The 23679-nt window shown below is 46.5% G+C and overlaps 1 protein-coding gene across 7 annotated transcripts in view; it reads left to right on the top strand.

The window, feature by feature from the left end:
* GRIN2B (glutamate ionotropic receptor NMDA type subunit 2B) overlaps nucleotides 1-23679 on the top strand; it is a 232618-nt gene that overhangs the window by 5207 nt on the left and 203732 nt on the right. Inside the window, exons 1-2 of one of the 7 annotated variants that reach the window (XM_072923321.1) lie at nucleotides 1685-1981; nucleotides 2780-3224. The gene's annotated coding sequence lies outside the window, so the exon portion shown is untranslated. The other 6 variants (XM_072923324.1, XM_072923323.1, XM_072923322.1 and 3 more) reach the window with 6 other exon arrangements.

The raw sequence follows: 23679 nt of genomic DNA, 5'->3' as shown, positions 1-23679 counted from the left end.
ACTTTTTAAAGCATGCCTAAAAATGTTAGGAAAATCTTTCTTACAGGAGAACAGCCCTTACCAGCACCCTCAGGAAGATCCAGGCTGTCAAAATGAAAATATTGGTGTCTGCTTTTGTCAAAGAACTCAAGCACAGATTGGTATTGCTTGTGGTCACTGCAGCCAGATGAAAAAAAATCACTGTGCACACACTACACATGGAAACAGAAATTCATTCAAGCTCCAGATGGCATATTGATATATATGCATAGTGCTACAGCCACATTGTTGTCCACAACCTTCCCTACAGACCAGCAAACTCTATTTGGAGCATGTGGATCGATTCTGAGGTACAAACTGAGAAAGGACCTGGGGGTTAAGAGAGTCCACAGCTGCTGTGGTTCTTTTAGGAGGCTTTCCTCCCTCAGAAACCTTGGCCATGTGCATGTTTTGCCCTGCAAATACGTACCTGCAACAAAGGTTGAGTGCTCATCTGCTCTCTGGAACACAGTTCTTTGGCATGTGGGATCCAGCCCTTCTTGCCTGTCTTTTGAGCAGCATCTTCCTCACTGCTCCTGGACATAGAGAATGCTAGGTGGGTCCAAGCAACTGTGTGTTCCTTGGAGGGTGCTTTCAGTGAGAGGGATGCAAAGGCTGGACAATGCAGTCTGCATCGGCAGAAGCAGACATCACTGAAGCAGAGCATGTGATGTTCGGCCTGGGGTCTGATTTCCTGCAGGGCAAGTGTAGCTGGCAGGGAAGCATGGGGAGGGCTTTCCTCAGTGCTCTTGTTTCTAGGGTGTCACCAAGGACTGACTGAGCTCTTCCAAATCTTCTTCCAAGACTCAGACACTGGCATGATGCGTGTTTTCAACCCTAGAGTGACTACACAATGCTGAAGGCTGCACTTGATACTTCCACCTGGAAGGGGTTTGCTTTGTTACCCAATTTGGATTTTCATGGGAGGGGGCAACACTTACCCTAGAGCCATTCTCTGGGTAGATGGCTGGGCTTTACTCAGGCCACCCATGACACAGAAGGGGACAGGGATGGATCTGTGACCACAGAGTGGATTGCCCTCCTGCAGTGAGAGCACCATGGGCTGCAAGGGTGCAGGCATCCATAGGCAGGGCAGGATGAAGACACGAGTTCCTTTCTGTTCAGGCTGATTTCACGTTTCTTAGCTTCCAAGGGGCTCTGAGAACAGCAATTAAAGCACCGGGCTTAATTGTGGAGTATCCAATTTGGATATTAGTGTTATCTCTGCTCTCACTGCTTTCTTTTCGTTCGGATCCAATTCTGCTGCCTGCCTGCTGGCTGGGTGCCCGTTCCTTTCTTCTCATTATTACTATTTTATGCTTATTGTTAATGCATTTTTTTAAGCATTCCTATTCTCGGTTGCTTCCAAAGATGCGGGTCGCGGTCCGAGAGGGCGCGGGACGCAGGGAGCCCCGGGCGGTCCCCGCGGGGCTGCGGCGGCGGCGGCTCGGCCCGGCCCGGCCCCGCTCGGCCCGGCCCCGCTCGGCCGGAGGCACAGGTGCCGCCCGGAGCGGGCTCCCCTCCGCCCCCGCCGGAGGCCGGGAGCTGCTCCCTCCGGCAGTGGGCAGGGGTTGGTCTCCCGTTGCCCGTACTGTCCTTCCTCCTCGTTTTCTCCCTCCGTTTCCCCCACCCCGCCCTTTGATATTCCCCCCTCCTCACCATTTTCCGCGGGTATATTTAATTATTATTAATTATTAAGCTGCTTTATTAATTCACCTTCCCATGCTTTCCCCGCCTCCGGGAAGCATTCTCGGTGCTTTTATATTGCAAAGAATTTTTTTAAAATGTATTTTTAGAGTGATGCTCTGAGCATTTCCACCTCCCCGCCCCTCATCTCCCACCCGGGCAGTACCAGAGAAGAGAATGAAGAAGTTGAGCATGTCTGAGGCGGATCAGCCTTGCAGGCAGAGAGGGGGTCAGTAGCTACTCAGAGCAGCCCGAGTGCTTGAAGCAGGATTTGCTGGTATGTATGTGGGTCTGGATTTTATGACAGTTCTAAGTGTGAATCTTTTACCGAGCCAGAAAGGAGGGGAAAAGAAATAAATATCTGCGGCTTCATTAAATAAATGCCTGCATAGCTGTAAACCCTGTCCGGCTGTGCTGGAGGAGGAGGTGGTGGGGACACTCCCAGCCATTCACCCACCCCTAAATTAAAAAAAAAAAAAAAAAAAAAAAAAGAGCCCAAGCAAAGCCCGGAGAGCCGAGGGCTGTGTTGGCGGGGCCGAAGGAGGCGGGGGGCGCGTAGTGCGACCCGGCCCCGAGGCAGGTGAAGCAGCCCCCCCGTGCCCCCACCCCCGTGGCGGTGCTGTGCGTGTGTGTGCGCCCGGCGCGCCCCGCGCTGCCCGCGGAGCCGAGCGCGGCGGGCAGCGGTGCCGGCAGCACTGCAGAGGGGTGGGCACGGCCCTCGCCAGCCCTCGGGGGCTGGGCCCGGGGGTGGGCGAAATGCTGTGCGTGCATGGGGAGGGGGCCGAGGGGGGGGGGGAGCCGCTTTCTCTCCGCGATTCACATCGCGCCCGCTTTCTCGTCTCGTATGCATGCCTATCCCGGGAATGGTGTAGTCAGCCCGTATCTGAATTATTTATAGACTCGTGCCAGCTGTTTTTTTTTTAATATATTTTTTTTTTAATTCCGCTTGTGTGCACTATTGGGAAATGCGTTTTGCTTTCCTTTCTTCTCAATATATTAATGTCTTTGTCGGGGAGCGTTTTCTATCCCCTTCAGATCCCTCTAATACAAAATTGATGCTTATTTTTCCCTTCAGGAAGGGGACGCTTTGAGGATAATCATGCTTCACAGAAGAACGGCACCGACCTCCAGTTGCATTAAACACAACCTCCTCCACTAGGGCTCAAGGAAAAAAAAAAAAAAGAGAGAGAATAATTATAAGAATAATTATTAAAAAGGCGAAAGGAATGCTTACTCTGGAACCTGCATTTGACGATCCTCACCACTCGCGCTGAATATCCTCTGAAGTGATTCTCTCCAGCTTTTGAATTTGCACCGCTTCAAGACGCAAGATTGCCACAAAGAAACCTCTATTTTTTTTTACAGCCAAATAGGATTGGTTTTTAACTCATTCCCCCACGTTTGCCCCCGACCCTTATTCTTCTTATGTGGATATGCAAGCAAGAAGAGGAGACTGGACATTCCCAACATGCTCTCTCCCTTGATCTGTCCGTCTAGAGGTTCTGCTTCTACAAACCAAGGTAGGGAAATTCCTGTTTCTGTGGTTTTGCTTGCAGCTCATTTTGGTACGCGGGTTTGCCCAGGGAAGATCACTCACGGTAGAACAAAAGGTTTAGAGATGATGCTTTTAGAAGCAGATAGAGGGAAAAAAAACCCCCAAGCATTCACCAGACATGTTGATTCCCTGTTGGCTCATCAAATAGGACATGAAGAGAAGGCGAAAGGGTTTGACTTAGGTACCACGTTGTAAATTGAGGGAAATTCCCTTGTGAATTTTTTTTTTTGGGGGGGTGGGCAGGTGGGGGTCTGCGGAGACACGGGAGGAGGAACACGGCTTTGGAATGGGGTGCAAACGAAAATAATTTTCATCCATCCACCCGCAAATTGCCTCCTCCTTTTCACTGGTCCAGCGGCTCTTTGCCATGCTTTGATGTGAAAGCAGAGCTGGTCAGGAACAACAGGACGTAGAAACGCGCTTGTTGCCGAGGAGGGTGGTGCATTACTGAAAACCCACGCCGGCCTCTCGATCGTGAGCGGCCTAACGCGGGGGCCGGGGCCCGGGGAGTGGCCGGGGCCGCCCCTGGCACCGCGGCAGGAGCCCGCCCAGAGCCGGGGCGAGTGCGCTTGCTTGCGTGGAGGTGGAGGGCTATTTTAAGTCCAAGCACGTCAAGCGACTTAGCCTGAACCTACGAGGCGCTGTATTCAGGCAACTTCACGTGTTTTAATTTATCTCCGTCCCCCTGGTGCTATCAGCGGGCATCGTGGCCCCTCTCCTCCTCGCCCCATCCTTCCCCCTCCCCATCCACCGCGCCTTGCCCCCCGTGTCCCCGCGCCGGCAGCCCCTTCCCCAGCCCATCGGGAGGGATGCAAAATGGCTATCGTGCCGCTCGGCTGTAGATACGCGAGAGATACCGGTGCATCCCGACCGTAACGTGACATGTGAGTCTTTCCGTAAGATGGTGGCAAGACAAAGGGAGCCGGGGGGTGCGGGAGCGCCGGGCACAAGGTGTTGAACGTCTCGGGGTTATTTTAAGCCTCAGCCCGTGCCCCCCGCGCCGCTTCGCCCGTCACGCGTGGGTCTGCGCGCCCCCACGCCGGGAGAGGCGGGGGCAGGGGTGAGCTGCTGCACTGCCCCCCCGGGGGCGGACCCCCAGCACCCGTACCCGCATTGCCAGCCCCCCGCCCAGGCTCCCCCCGAGCCCTCTCCCAGACCGGAAGCCTGACAGTGGTTGGGGGGCGGCAGGAGGAGCGGGAGGCGCTCCCCACAGCAGAGGGAGGAAGAAGGGGGATCATCCTCCAGCCCAGCTGCGGGGTGGGGCAAGCTCGAGGCACTCAGAGCCCTTGGTGCATCCCGAGCATGCCGAGGCGAGGGCGCGCTTTTCCTACCGCCTCCTTTGCCTGCATCCTTCCAGTAGCTCCCTGCCACATTTCTGAGGGGCCTATTGTTAAAAACCAGGAGCGGTTCCGCGTGAAGGGGTTGAGAGCCACCTTTCCTGACATATTCTGGCTGTGCTTCTATAAATATCTAAGGCTTCCCAGGGTACCCGCGCCTGGATCCTCCCTGCCTGAGCTCTCCCTCCCTCGCCGCAAGTGGGAGTAGAAAGTTTACCTGCGCGGAGAGGAGGGCGTGTGGGAGCCTTTCCCCCTTTTTCCGAAGGAATTTCTCAGGCCTCGCAGCTCCCGGATCTTCCTAGGACCCTAGTACTGAACTGGTGGGGGATTGTAGCCCACTTCATCGGCCATCGCTTAGCCCTGGGAGCCCCTAAAAGCACAAACCCCGGAGGAGGATGCACGGAAAGGGGAGGGTGGGCTGAGTCCCTGCCCCTCTGCCCCTGCTCCGGCTTTTGCAGGCACATCGGACGGCACAGGGGAAGGTTTTCTCGGGTGCTTGGCCAGGGTGGCAGCGGGTCCAGGCTGCCTGCTCCCCTCGAAAGCGGTGCCCAGCTCTGCCCGCTGCCTGCACAGCCGCCAGCCCTGCCAGCGGGGCGCCGGCCCGAGCGGGTGCCGCATCCCTGCCACAGCCCTTCCCTGCCGTGACCTGGGCCAGGCTCATGCAGAGGTGGAGCAGGGCAGGACGGACTTGGGGAGGGGTCTTAAATCTTTGATGCTCAGCCGTAGGATTCAGCAGCACCGGCCCACATCCTCACTTTTTACTGCCCAGTCTCTCTGGCTGCTACCTTTACCTGTGACTTTTCCTCATCTTCTCTGCAAGCTCCAGTATGGGCAAAAGGAGATGTCCACTACCATTGCTTTCCCCATCATCAAGCACAGCTACCTCAGGCTTTGCAAGCAGTGTATGGAGGCAGCTGATCCCTCCTGAGCTGCCCCTTGGGCAAGCAGGAAGGGCTGGGTATGCAACATTCCCAGCTCATGGGGTGCCGGTGCTGTCCCACACCCCAAGGCCTTGGGGAACAGAGCAGGGACACAGCACCCTGCTGTCTCGGGTGACCTGGTGTGCCCCAGCTGCAGCTTTGTAGAGAGCAGCAGTTTGTTCGTGGGTGCAGGGTGCTCTGCAGGAGGGGAGGTGTGGGTGTGGGCAATTTTCAGCTGCTCACCCACGCTGCCCCTAAGCAGCAGCTCTTGTCGCCTCCATATAGATTGCTTTTCTTTGGTCCCTCACCACACCAGCTTGTCTCCCAGTCCTGGGTGGAGGTCTCAGCAGGTTGGGACACGATGGAACAGGCTGAAGGCAGAGTCAAGAAACAGCCCGAGGATGGTGAGATTTGCTTCAACTTCCTCTTGGCTCAGTCATTGTCACACAGGGGCAGATCTCAGCAGAGAAAAGGAAGGAAGCATGGTGAAAGCCACAGCTCCTCTTTCCAAGGATCCTGGGCTCTGATCTGTTGGTACACCTGCTGCACCAGCCACTTCAGCCTGTGTCAGTCCTGGTGCGTGTTGTGATCCCTGTGCCAGAGAGGCCATTGCTGAGCAAAGGAAGATGTCAGCAGCAGCACCCAGCCATCCTATTCTGGGCAAGGGTCTCAGGATACCAGCATTGTTGGATGTTGCACCTGTACATACCAGAACATTGTGCAAGAGATCACACAGAGATGGAAAATACAGAACGGGCAAAATCACAAGCTGCCATTCCCGTCCAGTAACTAACACTTTGACTTGTATTATCCTCATTTTGGATTACCAACTGTCCCTGTATAAAAACCTATCAACCTATGAACAAGCACCTGATCCCCAAACCCTAACCTACACGGTAAAAGGTGATGGAATTAATTTATATTTCATCTTGCTGGGGCTGTTTCTTGTGCTTGGTTTGGAAGAGGGCAGGTGCTTCTGGCACTGCTCGCTTCTGGTAGCAGAGCTGTGGAGCTGTGCTTGGATTCCCACACTGAAATCACATTGCCTGGGTTGGCACCAGGAATCGGTCTCTCTGCAGTACCATGTGGGAGGTCTGGATTTGATTCCTGGTGCTGTTTTTCATTCTCCCAAGCTGGCAGAGGGTGGGAGCACTGTACAGATAGCACTGCTTGTATCTGCAATGGGCTCCATTCCACATTCCCATCCTTAGGATGCACAAAAGCTGCCTATGAGATAGTCCAGACTGCGGTCTGATCCCAAGAAGTTTAATCTTCTTGGCCTTTAGGGAGGCTGCAGCTCTACCCTGCCTGTACTCTACTTAGCAGCGTGGTTTGGTGGGCAGTGGCAAAGGACAGCTACCTTGCAGCTGGAGAACATGCAGAGGATTTTTAAAATTTTTACAATTTTTTTTTGTAAGCCACAATTAAGCACAAAAAAAAATTAAAGATTTGTTAATAGGAAAGATGGACTAGATGATCTTTCCGAGCAAGATGGCTCAGGTTATTGTGATTGCCTAATCCACCATGTAGTATCCACTCTGCCTGACATCAGGGCTTTAGGCCTGCCTGACTCTTCTGCAATTCTGTGATTAGCTCTCTTTGATATTTATTTATTCTTGAGAGAAAAGCACAAAGTGGTTGAGAGAAGCACGGCTGATCAGTTATCTGCTATTACCCTGGTCTGTCCTCTGTCCACCCATCCACAAGAACTCTTTACACCAAAGTGAGTCAACTTATTAATTGTCGCCTTGCTGCAGTCAGACAGACTCGCTGCTGCCTTGGGTACCTCCCTGCGTGAAATGAAATGGCAGTTTGAAGATCACAGCACTGAAATATGTAGAAGGGGAATCAGAGGAAAATAAGATATTTGAAGCTAAGCATGGCCCACCTGCTACTACTGCCTTGTCCCTTCTTACGAGTTTTGTCTTTCTGCTTTCTGCTTACAAAGCAAAATACCTTGTAATGGGAACTAAAAAACCCATTTCTCCAACCACAAAGGGGGCTCCACCATCCCTCTGACCTACCTTTCTTGCTTGTCTGTTTATCTAAAGACAGAAAAGAAGGTTCCTGGCAGGTATGGACTGGTGCTTGCTCTGGCAAAATTAGTGCCATGGTGTTAAGTACCTGGGAACTAGAAGATTGATCTGACCAGGTTAAATATTAAAGCTACCTTTCATGTTGGGAAAAAAAATCCAAGCAAACACATCCTTTATTGTTCAGGAGCTTGTTGCTTCCTTAAGCTGCAAACCATAAGCTCCCAGCTAGAATTGTACATCAGAATGTGAACTGGTGTGTGTAAAAGTTGACCAAGTGCAGGGTGGTGATCTGTGCAAACCAAGCAGTGTGTATCCATGTGCCTGAGGTCACTGCAGAGGAAAAAAATCCCCTCTCTATGCACTCAGAAACAAATGTATGGCACAAGGCAGTGTCCAAACCGTGCAAATTCAAATTCAATTCAAACCATGGCTAATTTGGACCTCTAGAGGCAAGGCTGCCTTTTATTCAGTGTTTTCTTGGAAACAGAAGAGAACACTGATTCTGGGCAGGAGAAGGGACAGACTTCTCTTTATAAAATTTTTACATATACATCGAATATGCTTCATGTGAGAAGAATAAAAACACTTATTTTTCCATACCCAGGATCACCAAAAAAAGTGAAGAGCGAAAGGGTATGTGTTCTGAGACTCAGTGCCAGCTCATCTTCCCAATACAGCTGGTAATTTTAGACTGCAAAGTATGCTGGGTGGCTCTCTTCCCTTTCTAACACAAGCAATCAAAGACTATGTTTTATATCAATATATATAACCTAGATATATCAATATAGATGAATTGATTAAACATCTAGGGGAAAAGAAATTTTGAATGTGAGTGGTTATTGGCACAAAGTGAAAAGGATACTAGCGTGAGATCTCTGCAGCATTCACTCCCTATACCTCAAACCCCATCCACAAGGAAGGTTCAGAACTGAAAAGAGTCACTGAAAGTGGCTCAGGTAAAAGGTTAGGTTGCTAGCTCTGAATACTGAAGATGTTTCTGTATTCCCAAAGCACGTACAGTGTTACTAACATTGGTATGCAAGGCTGTGCTGAAACATTTATAGGAAAGAATCACTCTAAAGGGAAAAGCATGAATTTGATCTTCATGCTTGGTGGCTTATCTGTACTGATTGCTCTTCCACTAAAACAGGTGCAGGGCCACCAGGTTATCTGGCCTGAATAATCCATGGGATATTATTCTGCCACTTCTGCACACCCCTGGCATTTTGGGGTTGTAGGAGCTCACCTCCAATTAACTGTCCATGTGACAAACTCTTAAGTTTCTTCTCAAGGTAGCAGTCAGCCTACTCTACTTTGTCTCTGTGTAGCTATTTAGTTATGGTAACAGTTCTTCCTTACTGTACTTCCAGTCTGGATTTTCGAACATGGATCAAGGAATTAAACAGTGTAACTACTACCATCCTCCTCCAAACCCACTGCCCAGCCCATGTGTGAACTCTAGATACAATCCTCACTTGTTCAAAACAGTGAAATGATCTGTCTAGAACCTATTTACAGATGTGGTTTAGCTCTGCTAAGGCAACTATGTTCTGTTTGAGGGCAGCACTTCTAAGAGAGGGAAGGACTGGGGGGAGTGTGCAGGAGTGAACTAAGACAATGATCACAGAGCAGAGAAAACAAGACCTGTAAAGAAAGAATGAGAGAGACCTAGGGAAGATCAGTCTGGAGAAAAGACAACTGTGGGTGGATCCTTAGCTGTCTGCAAATACATAAAAGACTGTTACAGAAAGAAGACAGGGGCCAATTATTCTCATTAGTCACAGAGGACAGATCAGGAAATAAATGACTTTAAGATGAAGCAGAGAGAATACAGATTAAACATCAAATTAAATGTTTACTGAACTAATGTTTTAGTGACAGTAGAAGAGCTGATAAATTTGGCAGATTAGCCGTGACTGACAATATTTAAAGCTAGATGTAGGTGCTGAACTATCAGGATTTTGTATCTAATAAAGTCTGTCTCCAGTGAACCTCAGATCATGATATTTGCATGCCTAACCAAACAGCTTTGGAACAAAGATAATGAGGTTGATTTGTCCTATGTGCAGGTGGGAGAGACTGTCCCATTGGAGGAACCTGATTGGGTTTGGCTCTGTGCAACAAATCTCATATGGTACCTGTAGGAGTCAAAATGACGGTGTCAACTGGTGGCACAGCTTGCATGTATCAGCTCCCCAAAGATGCCTGCTTTGCAAAACCTCTGGTAGGTTGTGACAGCTCATACTGTCCAGGGGACTGGCAAGAGTTGCAGTGTAGAAATCGGGCAGGAGAGGCTTACAAACATGTCTTGTGTGAATGATGCTTTAGCATTTGCAAGCACAGTTCTTGAATCCTGGGATAAGTTGTGCTGTTTAGATTGAGATCATGTCTCCTTCATTCAGAATCCTCACCTGTCTGTAGCCACTGCTTTCAAGGCTTTACACTATCACAGCATCTGAATAGCTACTGTGCCAAAACCTGGTATTGCAAGGGGAGGGGAGGTTGACTGTCACACACTGGATGATGTGAAAATTCACACCTTGCTGTTGCATGATGTCGTTCTTTTGTCTTGCAAGATGAGATACAGTTTAAAAACACCTTGTGTTTACTCCTCTTTGCTGCTTCTAGAAGATAAAATGCGATATGGGCAGCCATGAACATTGTGGTTTGTGAGGATCATTGCTTCACTAGCCAGCCTTCACAGTCACATCTCTTCGTGCTGAGTTGGAGGAACTTCCTGTGCCTTCTTGGGGTATGGGTGAACATCTCTGGCTGTGGGTTCTGTGAGGGATCTCCTGACCTCGGGTCAGTAGATATTCCCCTGCCAGAGGCTAAGATGGCTGAAAGGGCTGTTCTGAAATTGTGAGTTTGGCCAGCATCGGGAATGTGCTGTGTGGCCTGAGGCCTATATAAGTGTAAATCCTCCTGTGCATCAGCAGAAATGGTGACCGTGGTGCAGCCCTGCTGGTGGATTACACTATTTTTGAAAAGAGTGACAAGCATGTAATCCTGACCTCTGGTGGTTTTTTTTGTGGGAATCAGGAATTTTCTATAGGGCTATCCAGAACACACTCAGACTCAAATGGAGGAAATGACACAATATGCTCTCCTATTATACTTAGACTTCACGTTTTAATTTAGCTTCTTCTCCTAATCTCTTAGTTGAGGTTGCCATGCTCTTTTGGGAGATAATATATACAACTCTCTCACATGGATGTAGTTTCTTGCATGTATGACCTCTGAAGAATTTGGAGGATTTTTCAAAAGGAAACAAATGTAAAACTACTAAATTCACTACTTCAAAACAGACTAGGAGATGAGATGCCTACTTGAAGCCAGCCGAGGCAGATAAAATCTGATGTCATAATAAAATCTCATGTCTTATCATCATAACCTGATGATAATTTACTAGTGCAAATGCCATGTCTTACATCACAGCTGATGGCCTAATGAACAGAAAATTGTTTTCAGGTGATAGACATAATAGCCTCATGGATAGCTTAAGATTGCTGTGGTCCCATGTTGTTACCTCCGGCTGTGGGCCATGAACAGGATACAGTGGGGCACAAGTAGGTTAGAGATTGAAGCCTGTCATAACAAGGGACTATGGTTTCCCTGTGCCGTGTGGGACTTCTGCTGCTCACAGCTGGAAACCAAGTACTGGAGATACACAGTGGCTCATTGGAATGCAAAAGGTGAAGGTCCTAAATCAATACCACCTGGAAATGAATTGCAGAAGAACTACTAGGATCCTAAAGCCAAAGGCAACCCCAGCTCTTCACAGCAGTGGTTTTGAAGCCTGTGCAGTGAGAAGAACGGCTCCAATGCTGCATGGAGAGGTGTCAGGATGCTGCCACCTGCTCCAGGAAGAGGATGGAGAAAGGGTTGCTGCTGTAAATTCGCTGCTGTCTCTTTGTGCCAGGTAAAGCAGGGTGTTGTTTAATTGTACACAGCTGGATTGCTGGGGAATTTCTGTCACAAGGCTTTGCTTAGGACTGCATTTGAAGTGCATTGTGGCAGAGGAAATGCACTAGAATGCACTAACTCGCGGCTACTTGCACGTAGGCATACGCCTGTATGGAAAGCATGTGGGAAGGATCTGCATATCCCTGCACCCCTCTCTCTCCTCCTCTATAATTCTCTATTATTGCTGGCTGCTGTAGTCAGTAGCCTAAGTATCTCAGGGGAGATTCCCTCCTGTCAGACGTGTGTTTCGGCAGAGGCAAGCTGAAACATCAGAGGCTGACAATCCCCAAGGGAGAATCTAATGAAAGCGACAGAATGACATAATCTGTTCTCATAGTCTCTCCCTTTCAGCTCTCCACGTTTTTGGTGCAACTTGAAATTACCCTCTAATTTATTACTGAAAAGGTGACCATCATATATAATTGAAATTATATAGATAGTGTCCTGAAGTGTTGAAAGTCAAAAGTATAAAATCAGCGTGGATGTGGTTTGTGGTACTGTCTTTCTGGAAGGTAGCTTTTAAGACTCAGTCTGAAAGTAACAGTGGTAAATGCCATGAAAGTATAAATAGAATCCCAGAAAAGACATTGCAATAATTTCATTAGGTGATGGGGCACTGGTACCCTAAACAGGAGGAGACAAAAATTAAGTAGTTTAGAAAAACAGGAGAGCTGTGGGATGGCTGCCTTGAAATATTCAGTGACTCTTGCAGAAAGCACTTTGAATCCCTGGTTTGGAAGTTTGTGACCTTTCAAACCAGAGATTCAGAGAGAGAAAGCCAAGGATCGTGCATTAAACTGTCGCCCTGATTCTTAAGATTTTCTAAAGCCTTCTGAGTTTGCATTCTGTTAGAAAACTTTCCCACACAATTTCTATAAACAACATATTGTTTTGCATTCCTTCATGGGGGTGGAGAAACTTGATGTACTAGTGGTTTGTCCAATGTCTTTGGAGAGGTGGCCCAATCACTCTCCAATCCACTGTCACCTTTGGAAAAGTATAAAAGTTGGAGTCAGAAAATAAACCTTCTTACTTACCTTGCAAATAGCAGGTGGCTCGCGTTGTGCTTTCACATGTCCTATAGCGACATTAAACATTTTTAATTTGCACTGTTTCTATGTGGAGTAAAGGGATTCCAAGGTTCTCTGAACTTCAGGACTCAGAGAACTTTGCAGGAACGAGTGCCTGTACCTTGGTGCTCTCTGAAGCAGCAGCTGGATGTCACAGAGGGTATCATACATGAACAACCCTTTCAGTGCAATGGCCCTTTTCTTACTGGAGGGCATAATAACTTTCAGAAACCAGAAGATGCATAGGAGATGAGGGTTGTTTCATGACATGCCTTGCCTTAATAGTGTTGTATTTTATTTTTTTTTGTTAGGGCGTTTTTTGTTAGGACAGATCGATTTCCTGACTTCAGCTTTTGACATTAGAGAATGATTAATGTTTTTGATGGAAGAGGTTTGGAAATGGGTTAATTGCCCAACAACAGCAACAAAAAAGTAATTTCAGAGGTTTTGCTAGTTCTGCACTGAGCTTAATTAGAGTGTTTGATGTGTTTTCATGAAAAAGCAGAGAAAAGAATAGCTAGCAGCCTGGTGGGCAGAAAACTAACAGGGTTTTGTGTGACGCATCCTTATTCTGCATACTTAGAAGTGGGGACTTGTCCCTAAGGTTGTCCTAGCCAAGATGAGGGCTCAGACTACTGGGTCCTCTGCAGTAATGCTTTCTCAGTTGGAACTTTTCCAGTTGGAACTGTTCTACTTTATATAAATGCCTATTCATTGTGCTGGAGTGGGAGTGCTTGAACGACTGGGCTGTGGAGGTAGTTTGTTTCTTTGGCCCAATACATAGTAATTACTTATAAAAAGAGAATTTATTTCAGCATGAACGAAATGGAGGCACAGGTTCTGTAGCCCAGAGGCAGTGGAGTCCTCTGAGACATGGGAGACATGGGAGCTAATTCTTCCTCCAAATTAGTCAGTGCAGGTTTGTTCTTGTTCTGCTTTGGATGCATTTGTTTTTTCCTGGTGATATGACAACAAAATGTTTCATTTAGCATTGAACTCCAGTGCTGATTCCAGGTGGGGAATAAAGTGACATGAGGAGGTGAATTCCTGGGAAACAAAGACCTGATCCTCAAGCAAGTGCTCTTAAACTAAGGATGAGGGATGAGAACTATGGACTCTGTGAGAGGAAACCAGAGTTACTGCACCAATGAAAATTTTTATAGTTTCCTATAATGTGCAGGTAGCTCTTTACAATTGTCTCCAGGTCTTTAAAATCACTTGGGATTTTCATTCTTGCAGTTCATATCCCTCAGTATATCCCCTTTCATAGTTTGTTATACATTTGCTTTTATAAGCTTGGTGAGATGTTTGACTTTTATATGGAAAGGGGAGGTTTTCCAGATGTGAACACTGGTTGTGGGAAACTTGTTTCCAGAAGAATTCCAGGGAGTCAGTGGAGAAAGACCAGGTTCTTCGAGGGCAGCGCAGAGCAGGAGCACCATGGATGTGCTCCAACTTGCCCTCTAGAAAAGCTAATCCCTATTGACTAAGGTCAAAGGTAGCCTACATAGATGAGCTTTCTAAAAGCTTTTAATTATTTATTTTGTTCTGCATGTATACATTTTAAGGATATACTCGGTTGGGAGCTAGAAAAGAAAAGAGGTGTATTAAATTATTACTCTTTCACCACCCAGTTTGGAAAACAGTCATGTTCCATGAGGAATCCAAAATCTACTAATGCCTGTTTCTCTGTCTTGTGTTATCCATCTGTAGGAAGACTCTGTACCTGATAGTCCATCTCTTTTTGAACGTGAAGGCCTGGAGATTCCTTAGTCTGTGCCTAATGTAAAGGGTTCTCAAAGGTTATTTGAATTCGCAAGTAACACCAATGTCCCCTTAGGTGAGCTGAGCCACGATTTATGGATTTCTCAGACCTTGCTTTCAAACCACACAGTGGCAAGTTGGTGCATGAGGTCTGTTGACTTGACCAGGTATAGGCTGGTCTGTGGCACCCCACAGAGACCTGTTTCTCTGGATGTTACAGGCTAAGGAGAGATGAGCCAGGGCTTGCTGCTTGTAACACCGCTGTGTCCCAGGAGGGAGCTAGTTTAAGAATGCCATCTTATTAGATGTCTTAGTACATTTTTTCCTGCATGCATTTAGAAGCATTGCCCATCTTCATCAAGGCACATCTTTCCTAAGAAAATACTGCTTGCATGATGAAGCATAAAAAATAAACAAACCAGAAAATTAGAGAGGTTTGCCCTGACAGTCTGTGGCCTTTTAAGTGCACAGGGTAATACAGAAATCTGTGTGTCCTCTGAACTGACAGTTTTCTGTGATAGTACAGTTCAGCAACTGTGGATGACAAATTGCAGTGTGTACCTGTACAAGGGTGCAGCTGCAGCCCAGAGCCTGTCTGCACTGTCCTTTTGAAATGGGGAATCTTGGCGTTGGTTGTGGATTCAGCATCAGACTGGACTGACTTTGGATATCTGCTCTGTGATACGAGACACAAGGGCTTCCAATATTTATTTGAATCAGCTTAATTTTGAAGTGTTTTTGTTTATAAACTTGTTCACTTTTGTCACAGGAGTGGCATCATAAAGAGCTATTTAGGTACTGTCTAGGTTGCTCTTTCAGTGTCTGCAATGAATGCTGCATTAATGCTTCATGTTAATACAAAAGGTGTTATTTTTTGTCCTTGTATCTGATGATTTCCTTTTTTCTCAAATGTTAAATAACATAATTATAAGGATCCAACAGATTCTTAAGCACTTATTTTCCATTAAAGTTTTCAGGTGTTTTCTTGACCGTGTAATATATTGCTTTTCCCGCAGTATGAAAAAGGAGTATAGAATCTAGCTGACATTCTAGGTACAGAATCTATCTGACATTCAGTTTGGGATCAGATTAAGTTATGTCAGGTTTGCTCCCGCAAATTCTCATGGACTGTGCCTGGGAGAGAAAAATCAATGCTCTCTGGTAGAACTGCTTAAAATGATTGTTATTTGGCATAATTGAAATTTCCATCTGAACAAAATTCATGACTTTTAAAGCAAGTTAATTGTGTTTTCTCATAATCTGAACTACTTTGAAAGAGTAATATAAAAGGGTTTTAAAGCTGCAGGACAAAACTTGATGGAAAAATCCTAGAACTTGATTTTACAGTCAGAGATCCAGAGGGAGAGGGGAAAAAAAAGCGTTCAAAACTTAAATTCTCTTTAAAGTTTCAAATTTCCTTAGATGATGTCTAAATATTTAGTGGCAAAATTATTTGGTCCAGTGCTCCTCCTGCATAGGACAAATCTTTGTGTGTTATTTAGTTGAAGCCTTGGGGTTTAAAGAGTTTCTATGCAAAAGACTCAGCTTGAATCTTGGCTTTACTGAAATGCCACATTTATTACACCAGCCAAAGAAATACAGAACTTGGATAAAATCATCTGGAGATTATATGTTGCATGAGAGATTAGAATAGCAAAGTAAAGAGAAGGTAAGCTTAACTTGGGAGGAGGATGTTAAGCTGTGCCTCTCATAACTGGGAATGAGACATGAAACATTCATACAAGTAAACAGAAGAACATACTGGGGACCAGCTGTAGAACCTGGACCAGAACTTGTGGTGCACTAAATGGATGGAGTTCCTCAGCGCAAAACTGAAGGGCTTGGAGAAGATGTAATTGGGAATCTTCTTGTCCTGTGCTAGATTTGGAAGGTAAAAGCCACACTAAGCTTTCTCTTGGCCATAGTCAGCTCCCAGTTAGGTGAAGCTAAGCTGACAACCTCCATCCTGGTTGAGCTGGTCTAGGAGATGCTGATCAGCACTTGGCAGAAAGCAGCCATCCACGGTCAGGTGGTTTGGATGGAGCTCCTCCGCTTTAGATATATGCATAAGTCTGGTCTTTCTTTTTAGCCAGATGCACACTGGTCTCCTGCAGGATGACCCTTGGGCTTCAAGTAAGTGCAAAGTGTGGGGAAGATGTATGTGCGCATCTGTGCCATCTCATGTTTTCTGAACATACAAAGGATGGGTGCAGTTTTGTATTTTTATGCAACCCACTGTTTTCTCTCTCTGCTGAGATGGATTCTGTTATAAAGATTTTTGTCATGGTGCTAACAACTGTCATGAATCCAGCCAATTCATACATGTTGTGGCTTTTCAAGTGACTTGAGTTGTGCTTAGCTTCCTTTGTCCCTTCTGAGTTTGGAAAGTTAATCAGAAAACCTTCTCTTAATGCTGGTGATGGGGAGGTGGGCTGACAGGGGTTATGAGAATAGGTTGTGGCCAGAAGACAGATTTATACACCTTGTTGAACTTTCACTGTAAATTGCATTCTGGTCCTGCTAAAACCTGGACCATTAAGGGCTGAGAGAGCTGACACGATTACCCACACTGGCAATACATACTCGTGGGAGAGGGTGGGAGGGACTAGCCGTTGCCTTATTTTGGACATCTTTTCTTTGAAGAGGGAAGCTGATGCTACAACCCACTTTGTGTGGTAGATGTGCACCCTTCATCTGGGTCCCAGATCAGAAGGGGAGTGGGCACAGTGAGAGATATAGTATCAAGGACCCCCCCCCCCTTCATTTAGACACTGCTGAGCCACAGCTGCCTTGTAGCTATAAGAAGCTGAATAGGGTTCAGCAGCCTCTCCTCCATGGAGCTGGGCAGCCATGGAGGCAGTGAATCAATGCTGCCCAGGGCAAGCTCCCCACCCACCCCCACCTTTCCCTTGCTCTTTCATTTTCTTTTCTCCTCCTACAGTCTGGACAAGCCCAACTGGACTTCATTCTATAAAGCACAGCTTTGGGCCAGGACAGTCCTGCAGGTGGTTGGTGTGGCTGGGGAGACAAAGCTGCTGTGTCACAGTGCCTTTGAAATGCTTTGGGAGCTATTGGAGGCTCTGGTGTCTGGGAGCTGGAGGGTTAGGGGAAGAGTTTTGAAAGGGATTTCATAAGGAGAAATTTTGGAGGAGGGAAAGGGTTTTTTTTCCTTTTGCATCCTAAAAAGTACTCTTTGCACCCAGGTCCTGCTTCTATGACTACTTGCTGCTCAGGCAGCATCTGGTGTGCTTTGCACAAAAATGATGTCTCACAGAAAGACTTTGAAGTAGCCTCCCACCCCCCCCTCTTTGGAATGAAGGAGGAGGGAAGGCTTAGGCACCACTGTTTGGAGTAAGCTGATGTTCAGACTATTGGGAAGGTGCCGTGCCCACTTTGAGGGTGTGCACAGGGAAAGGCGGTGTACAGAATGTACCTTGGAGTGATGCTTAAGCAGCACCTGCTCAGTGCTCCCAATTGTTGTCACAGGGCCTTGCCTGCGTCTCCAGGGTCCACTGCTTTTTCTGAGGACAGCAAGGTGTCACACCCAGCCACAATCACCCACAATCAGCCCAGCATTGGTCACCACCAAAGCAAACTGAAACCCTTGAAAAACCTTTTGGCAATTTTTGGTGAGGGACAGATGATGGGGACATGTCTGTGAAGAATCCACATTGTCTTGTGAATTTAGGGATATGCCTTGACTTTACTCTGATGACAAACCCCATGCCTTTGCTTTGTGAGAGTATTTCCACTGGAAATCAAAGAGATTTGAGATACATAGCAAGCTAAGCAGTCATACCTCAGAATAGGATTTGGGGATTAACAGAATGGATAGTAAATTGAATAGTAGGAGTTAAAATCAGACTGTGCTTGGAAAGAAAGTAGAGATGAGAGGTACACCCCTGGAAAGCAGTAATGCTAGAAATGACACTGGGGTTATACCGGTTAGTGAATGAGATATGCACTCACAGTACAATGCAGCATCAAAGAGGCTGATGTGATTTCTGGATTGCATAAACATAACTGTTCTGTCTTGAAGCAAGGAAATGTTTTCTTTATGTTTCAAGTCATGTTTTCTTTGGGAGCCTCATCTGAGTGTACCTAGTCTAATTTCTGAGAACTTAGTGCCCCAAAGATGGCAGCAAATTAGAACAAATTCAGTGGAGCAACAAAAATGATTAAAATGCTGGAGGGATTGATCTAAGAGGGAAGATTAAAGTAACTAATTACATTTAGCTTGGCCAAATGACAATTAAGAGAGATGTGATGACTGCCTTAAAGTGTGTGCTTAAGAGTGTAAACAGAGAGGAGAGAGAATGAGAACGAGTTGTGTAGTGTTGTCAGAGTGGTTGTTGGTCAGATGCCTGCTCTTCACTGCTACAGGAGCTGTGTAGAACCAGAGACTGAGAAGTGGCTGTAGCCAAACAATAGCAGCAAATGAACAAAAGAAAGCGCTGAACAGACAGCACAGTTCCTGCTGTGAAATGTGGCAGAGGCTAAAGTACTGTTTCCAGGGAAGTGGTGGTGGACTCATAAAGCTTTGCTACAAGTAGTGTCCAGAATTCTCCTGGGGAGGAGGAAAAGGGTGTGGTGTTTCCACAGAAGTCCTCCCCCTCTGATTTGCAGGACCCATAGGTAATTTCTCCCCTCTCCTTTTATCCATCAATATGTAGTGTTGCATTGTCAGAGTGCAGTGTTTCCAAAAAGATAGTTTGCAGAGTGGAGTGGGAGCAAGCGTTCTACAGGGGTGGGGTAGATGACACCTGTAAGAGATGCTGAGAGAGCCAAACATGTTCAGTCTAGAGGAAAGATAACTGTGGGTGGAAACCAAACAGCAATTCTGTAAAGGTCTGCTATAAAGAGAGGACAGGGGCCAATTATTAATTTTAGTCACTAAGGGCAGATCTAGAAGAAAGTGAGCCCTTGACTGAAGCTGGGAAAAGCAGGACCTATATGAAGAAGAAGCCTGAGTGTTGGGTGACAAGGAGGCCAGGAGGAGTGGGGGAATTGATATGAATGTAGATGGCCAGGGGTGACATGAGACACTTGTTTATCACACAATAAACAGGCATTGTGAAACTGATCATGATTCAGTAAATTTTCATGTAATTTTGGAGCCTCTAAAATATTCTTGAGCTTCTGAACAAGATAGAACTGTGGTGCCTTTTCTTGCAGGTTTTTTACTCGTATCATGTGTATCAACAAGTTTATTAATAATTCTGTTTATATTTTCTTTGATTATAGATCTGTTTGAGTGCTGTCTTTTGCAATGGAGGGTCTGTGGAAGAAATGGACACTTCTTACAAAAAATGCAATGAGGAATTAGTTCCAACAAAGTGTGGATTAGCTGGGTTTTTTTGCCCCTTTGGTATGATTTTTTTTTTTTTTTTTGAGAAATAAAATAGCCTAATTAGTTAAAAAAAAAAGTGGGCAGTTCTGTATCTCCTCATTTTGACAGGCCTGGGAAAATTTGAAGCAAGAGCTCTTATCACTGTATTTCTCATCTAGTTGTGCTTATAAAATTCTGTATGTTTTTCATATAAAGCCCATTTTCACATGCTAGGCTATTTCATACATGGAAGTATTTTATACCTGAAAATGTTAATTTCCTGATCTGCTTTTAAGATTGAGTGCATTTCCAAGTAAAAGGAAGAGGTGAGGATAAGAAACAGAGCCATTAGCTGGTGCAGTATTTCAGCTGGTGGCTCTAGCCTCTCTAGGTGAATAGCTGTGTCGATTGTGATGTGAAGAGCATCCTAAACATATTCTTTTGGTATACCTGTTTGCAGGGCCATTTGTAAAATAAGTGCTTCAGCATAGTTCCCTGTAGGACAGTGACTGTGTCCTGGTGTCACAGTTAGTTCCTGGGCAATTTTAAGAGGAATCTCAAAGAGTGACAGGAGCCCAGTACCAGAGAAATGGGTTCTTGTTGCAAATTTGTCAGGGCGGTTTTTAAGGCAAAGGCTGAAGCACTGTGTGCAAGTATGGGGCTGTGCTGTCCTGGGCTACGGGGAAGACTCAATTTGTGGTAAAGATAGGAGGCACGTCATCAGGGTCCTCCTACCTGACTGTTCCATGAATTAGCTTTATTTAGTTAATCAAGAGCTGTGGTCAGTAAAGTCAATTTTGCTTCCTTGCCCCGGCAGTTTTTTCCTGCAGCAGTTCAGTGGTCTGGCAAGCCCACCTTCAATGGTGGTTGAGGATAGCAAGTCAGGCTGTCAGCTGGAGTAACTGAAATGCAGGCACAGGTCTCCTCCTGCCTTGCCAGCTGCCCATAGTACCTTCTCGCAAGCCTAGCAAGCTGGGCTTGGACGAGTCTTAAGCAGTAGCAGGATTTGTCAGAGCCCATGAGCGAGTCACTCAGCCTACGTGTGCTGCTGTGAGCTGGGATGATGAACACTGTACAGCTGTATTCAAAAGTCACACTTCCTTTTGTGCTTGTGAGGTGTCACTTTTAAGCTGATGATGCCACAGAATCATACTTACTCTTTACTTGGTCCTAGCTTTCAGAGCTTTAGCCTTGGCATTCTTCAGTGATTTGGCACTTACTGAAAGAAAGCAAGCAAGCAAAAGCACCATACAGAGCAGAAAAGCACTTCACAAAGTGTATTCTGATGAAGTCAGCTCCTTGAACGTCTGCAACAGGGACAGCAAAGCAACCAGAAATACAGGCAGGAGAATATGATGGGAGATTTATGCTGGCAAATCTTTTGGATGATCTACAAGATCTGTGCCTAAAGAAGATCTCAGTGCTGTCTTACCTGTGAAGCCCTCATCCCAGATTTCCAATGCTCTGCAGCCAGTGTTAGATTTGCAGATGTTTTTTGTGATGTGGGGTTTTGGATACAGTAAAATCCCATATCCTATTAAACAAGTATTGAGCATATTGGTTTTTCCCTAGACTTCTGTTATGGTTTTCCACTTCTTATGCATTTATTTATATCTATTTATTCTTTTTTCAGAAGGTAGCTACTTGGCCCATGCAGTTTGTAAGTTGTTAGTGCCAGTGCACTGAGTCAGCCACATGCCCTGGACCTGTAGAATTCTTAGGAAGAGCTATACTCCTGTTGCTGGAGTATTGAATGGTGGTGAGGAACTTGGTCTGAAACTCACTATAGCGGAGCAGAATGTTTTTACCTTTGTTAGTTCTGGAAAATCTAAAATGTTACATTATGTCTATATAAACAACACTCTAAATGGCTTCATTCTAGAACTGAGGGGATTTGAACAATACAAAATTATTGAAAAGGAAGTCTGTTTCTTTCCCCAGACTACCTCTGAGTGGCAAAGCTTGACTCCAAATCAGAATGGAGTTGTACTTTTAAACTGCAAAAGCTTTGTCTAAACACAATCCTCCTCCTCTACAAAGCTCCAAGAAGCCTCTGTTTGGGAACACAGACCTAGCTCAGCTGCTGGCTTAGGGACACCAGAGCTGACATGGACAGCAGTGCCTCTGAAAGCTTTATGGGTAGAGTCAGCAAAGGGGGACGCTGCACTGGGTGTGTAAACATCCGTGTGTGCAAGCCCCTGTTAGCAGGTGGCTGCCCTGTGTCCCCTCACCATGCTGCAGCAGCAGCTAATCAGGTTTCCTACCCCAAAGGGCTGTACCTGCCTGCACCCCTGCTGCCCTGCTGCATTCTTGGTGCTGGCATTAGGAGGCGTGTGCAGGACGTTCTGACCTGCTTCATGCTCAGCAGACGGTGGAAGCTGATTGCTGGAGGCAGCCTTTGGTGTGCCTGCAGATTGGCTTCAGGGATTGCATGCAGGCAAGTGTGAGCCAGTAGAACTGCAGCATTGGTGTACCACGCTTCTGCATGACTTTCTAGTGCTTGAGTGATGTGAACTGCATTGTGTGAGATCTTTGCAGCAGCACGTGTGTTCTAATTTCTGAAGATGACAATTGGCATATCCACCTTCCCCTTTTCTCTGGGTTGCAGTGGGAGCCAAAGTCCATAAACAGCACTTTTCCTCTAGCCTGTTTCTAATGTTGCTAATATCCACTGACAACATTTTTCCCTGCCAAGTGCTGCAGGTTGGAAAGATTGGTGACACCCACGGTGAATCACTACATGTTGATGTATTTACTTTACCTGTTGCTCTGTAGAAGCTTGAGATCCAGACTCTGAGGTTTTAACGGCTCCCTGCCAATCAGATTAAATATTTAGCAGCAATAGGTTCTGGGCATCGCATTTCTGACAGTGTGTTTCATGCATCATTTGCTGTAAATGTTGGGAGATTTTTAGCTACCGCTTGCAAAGTAACTCCCTTTCCACTTTCTCTCCCATTATTATCTTTTCTTTTCACCGTCCCTCTCACTTCTTAACTTTTCTTCTTGTCCTCCCTTTCTCTGCCCTGCTGTTTCCTTTCCCTTAGCTTTTATGCACTTTCTGTGATCACTGTTCATGGGTATGTGGGTGTGTGCACTGCACGTGGCATAGATGTCAGCCTGTGATGGGGTGGAGGGACTGCCTGCACTTAGCTGTGCATGGCCACCTCCTTGGAAAAGCGTGCATTGCTAGAGGAAGGGCGTAGGCTGATGGGCTTTTTGGGGAGTAGTAAGCACCTGAAGACAAGAAAAGGCAAAGCGTCTCTGTCATCCCTCTCTCTATGATGCAGCTCTATCTGCAAGGACTTCAGCTTTACTCTTAGCACATCTGCCGGTTGCTCTGTGACTGTCACTGTGGGGCAGTCCTTTTCCTTTTAGTCCCCTTCTGGCTGAAATTTTGTAGGAAAAGGGCACATGGGCTCAGTCATCCAACCGAAAGTGTGGTCACATCTATCCCCATGGGATCCCCTTGTCCCACCAGTTGTCTACTTGCAGTAGACTTCTGAGTCAGCTGTGCTGACATCTGGCTGCCACCTTGGTGCTGGGATGAGGCCCATCAAAATCCAAAAATCTGGTGAAGGTTATAAAAAAAAAGAAAGGGGTATCTCTAGGTGAGGTTTCAGCATCAGATGGTATTTTCTGTAATAGCAGAGGGTTGTCTCCTGGAACACAGCAAAGAGTAGGGAAAATGCAAGGATCTTCCTTTGCTTCCTTCAAATGCTGGACAACAGGTACAGGTTTCACAAGTACAAAGATTTCACATGTACAAAGTACAGTTGTCTGGTGGTCATCTGAGTTTTCAGGCATGATGTCTAAGGACCTTTACAGGGGCTTTGTGAAACAAGGATTAGAACTGCCACTAGTGGTCATTCTGGGCTGATGCTGGGTTGGGGAGAGTAAAGTCTTCTGGGCAGGTGAACTCTGTAGGGAGGCTGGTGCCCTGCATGTTTTATGCTGCAGAACCTTCCCTAGACCTTGCCCTTCTTTCACACATTGCTTGT

This window comes from Taeniopygia guttata, chromosome 1A (assembly GCF_048771995.1).
Source record: "Taeniopygia guttata chromosome 1A, bTaeGut7.mat, whole genome shotgun sequence".
NCBI classification, from domain to species: Eukaryota; Metazoa; Chordata; class Aves; order Passeriformes; family Estrildidae; genus Taeniopygia; species Taeniopygia guttata.
Note: the sequence above shows the minus strand (reverse complement) of the source record. Positions and strands in the feature narration are given on the sequence as shown.